The following is a 4,045-nucleotide window of genomic DNA, read 5'->3' as shown; positions in this document are numbered from 1 at the left end:
ATGAAGTTATAAGAATTTTAATTCATGTACATATGCCAACAAGTAGCAGTTATCAAAGAATCTGACCTAAAAGACAGCAGGGTGATAGGTATATGCCACGGACTTCTTTTGAAACCTCCAATGACACTAAGTCTGATTTAGTCATAGACTAAGTAAGGCCTGACTTTGAAATGTCAGGCATGATTACAAATATATTTGAAACTCTCATAGAATATAAAAAGTTAACATAATACTGAGGTCAGAGTGGTGGCACAGCAGTAGGGTGCTTGCCTTGCACATGACTGACCCAGGACGGACCAAGGTTCGATCCCCCAGTGTTCCATATGGTCCCCCAAGCCAGGAGCGATTTCTGAGTGCATAGCCAGGAGTAACCCCTGAACATCACAGAGTTTCCCTCTCCCCCCCAAAATAAAAAGTTAACAGAATATATTTGGCATTGGTTCAAACTTATGTAATGGGTATGTTGAATTTCTTGCCCATATATCTGTTACAAAGTATATGTTGCTACTTATTCATAGAATGGATTGATAGCTTTGAGTAGAAATCTATAAGTAAATAAATATTAACTGAGAGACCTCTATATGTGTCCTTCTATTTCAACCTATAAAACCTGACATGAAGAAATGTAAAGTTCAGAGAAAGAAACCACCCTTTGTCATTTACACAATTTACTATGAGAATATTCTGAGCAATTGTTAAAGGAAGTGTGTGGATGCAAAACTTGTCTCCATTCTCAGAGCACAACTGTAGGACTTTGTAAACTTCTTCCATGTATTTTTCCCCAGATACTAAAAATCAAAAAAGTAATTCTTTTCAGCTCACTGTCTGTCATTATTTATGAAATGTATAATCATTTCATTGAGGGATGAAGTAGGAAGAGAACCGATTTTACACCATGTGAGGTTACAAGGAGCTCAGTACGAATCAGTATTATTCATGAGCAAGTTTTTGTTGTTGTTGTGGTTTGGTCTTTTTCTGAACTTGGCCTTGCTCTTACTTTACTGAAATCATATACCAACAACAGGGAGATGGCTGATACCAGAGAGGCTAATCACTTCAGTCTGTGGGGAGTGGGATTCATTTCAGTCATCAGTGTTGATATTCGCTAAGTGGTGACATAATCCCAAATTCCCAGTCCCAAGAGATGGGCTCTCAGAATCTCTCCCACTTGCTGACTTGACTTCCAAAGAATGCCAGCTTCGGCCATAATTGAGGAAAAAGGTTTCCAGGCCAGATTATCCTTTCTGAAATGGATCACATAACATATCTAAAAGTGTTAGTGGAGGCCCAACCTTCTGCCCAGGGATGATCTTTTCAAATAAATAATGAGATTTTTTTATAAAAGTTCTAGGTTGTTAGGCCACCATCTATCGGGCTTGTTTGTCTTTTTAATTAACATAATTCTGATCTTCTGTAAGAAAACACAGAAGGCAAAATTGGATACTAAATCAATATTTAAAATACGAAAAGAGAGAAACTTGAACCACCTAATGTAATCGCTAAATATTCTGGAGTTACTCGACGTTATAGGTTAAAGCTTTATTAATTAAGCTTTTTCTTGTTAGAAGGAATATCAGGGAAGTAAAGGGGGGGCAGCCAGTCTGAAGTAAATTATGTTAGCCTTGACCAATTTGTGGGACACATGAGTAGAATATGTGAAAATATTCCCTTATCTATGAATGAATTTCCATAGACTATATATGTCTTTAAATAAAATGAATGATGATTTCTGAAGAAACCAGTATTTCACAATTTGCTGAAACACTTGACAATCTTTTCTTGACATACCTGTAGAATTGTGAAATGCAATGGAAAATTATTGTTCTAGTGGGGAGGGTGCTTACTTCACAAACAGCCAACCTGGATTTAATTCTCAACATCCCATATGTTCCTCTGAGCTTTCCAGGAGTAAATCCTAAACATTTCTGAGTGTGACCCCAAAATAAACAAACAAATTGTTAAAAAATGTTCCTACATTGTCTTTGGCAAACAAAAAATATCCTTAAGTACATATCAAATGTGTGTTTGGGGCAAATATATTGTTAACCTTAACCTATTTCTGATGCATATTTGAAGTGTTTGGCTAAATGTGTATGCATTTAATGAGCTCCCCTAACCCAGAAAGGAATGTTAGGAACAAACAGAAGTTAGGGGGCAGGATCTTAGGTAACGATCAGAAATCTAGTGAAGAACCACAATAGAGATTTTGACCAGCCAAGGTTGGATATTTGTGTGTGTGTGTGGGGGGGTGTAAACCCAAAACACATTTGGGCAAGTTCTATATTTCAAGATAAACTTTGCCCATGTGTTTTTGATTCATTTACATGTAATTCATTGAACTGACATTCTCAAAGAGTTATTTGATGCATCAGGAGATTTTTGTGCCATAATTATATGTGATACTTACAATATAATGCATAATAATTTAGAGCAGAACCCAGGTTTGACCAAGTTCTCCCCTAAGCACATGTTTCTCCCTGATCTACTATTATGCTTACTCTGAGGTGTTGGGACGAGCTACAGTGGAGGTTCATATTTCAATCTAACTGCATCATTTGGGCAGGTTTTTTTTAAAAAAAGCAATTTCATTGCACTCCTGTTTCCACAATGGTCATTCAATGTGACAAAAGTACATTTCACCATGATCATTTGCAGAATCTATAACCATTATGTATATACTTACAGTAATAATTTATTGTGAGAATTTACGGGATTTTTCTCCCTTGTTCTTGGCCCATATGCTCAGGACTTATTCCTAGTTATCCAATAGGCTTCACTGTTGGTGGTACTCACTAATGGAGGTGGGTCTGGAGGTGGAATCTGAGTTGGCCTTGTGCAAGGCAAGTGCCTTACCTGCTATTCTAGCTCTCTGGCTTTAATTTGTGATATTTTTAAAATATGACTTACAGTTCAAATATCTACTTGGAAAAATGCTGAAACACCAACTCTCATATTAGCACTTTGAACCTCTTAAGATAGGCTTGCTCAAAATGTCATGATTCATGATTTTTTCTTCAGAAGAAGATTAACAGATGCTTAACTATACCCATAGTTTGAATTATAACGTCAAATTTTCCTGAAAAATTCTGTATGTTTGGGTGTTGAAGAGATGGTGTTGGAGGAAAGGTGCTTGTCTTACAACAGTTGATCTAAGTTTGATTCCTGACACCACATCTGGTCCTTTGAGTCCTGCCAGGAGTGATCCCCAAGTATGGAACTAGGAGTAAGCCCTAAGCACTGCTGAGTGTGACAAAAAATTATTTGTTTGAGGGGTTACCCTACTTTAAAGGTGTGCTTAGGAATTCCAAGCTTGATGCAAGAAGCTTGCATGTGGCACTAGACTTCCTACACCAAAGCCTGTGCTTTAACCCATTCAGCCCTCCCACTAGGTTGAAATTGCAGGGTTTTATAAAACATTTATTTATTTCAGTTTTTGTGCCAAACCTGACGGTGCTCAGGGCTTACTTCCGGCTCTGTGCTCAGAGCAGGTTGCTCCTAGCAGGTTCAGGTGACCATGTGGGATGCTGGGAATTGAACCTGAATCTATCCTGGGTAGGCCACATGCAAGGCAAACACTCTACCACTGTGCTATAACTTTGGCTCTGAAATTGCACGTTTTTAGTACCTTTCACTAGACCTTCAAGAGAAGACAATTTGTATTGTTAGGTAGCCATGTTGTCCATATTCTGTTGTCTTTATCAATGTGCTGATTGGTAGATTGAGATTGAGATTGGCTGATTGAGAGTAGGTTCATATTTTGCATACAGAAGGCCTGGCTTGGACCCCTGATAGTTCATGCTCCTGAGCACTGCCAAGAGCAAACCCCTCCACCCAACCCTGAGCACCCAACAAAGAGCACTGTGCCTCCAGGTATGCTCCTTCCCCCAAGCCTCTCACTCCCATCCCACCAACATATTGAGATGCAGTTCAGATCACTCTTACATTTGCTGGGTATAATGAGACCATGTTTTATCCACTCACATATAAAGATTTTCCTGTCATTAGACTGTGCTTTGCTTTCAGTGGTAGAATATTTACAAAAGAC

This window comes from Suncus etruscus, chromosome 7 (assembly GCF_024139225.1).
Source record: "Suncus etruscus isolate mSunEtr1 chromosome 7, mSunEtr1.pri.cur, whole genome shotgun sequence".
NCBI classification, from domain to species: domain Eukaryota; kingdom Metazoa; phylum Chordata; class Mammalia; order Eulipotyphla; family Soricidae; genus Suncus; species Suncus etruscus.
The sequence above is the reverse complement of the archived record's forward strand: the minus strand, read 5'-3'. Positions refer to the sequence as shown.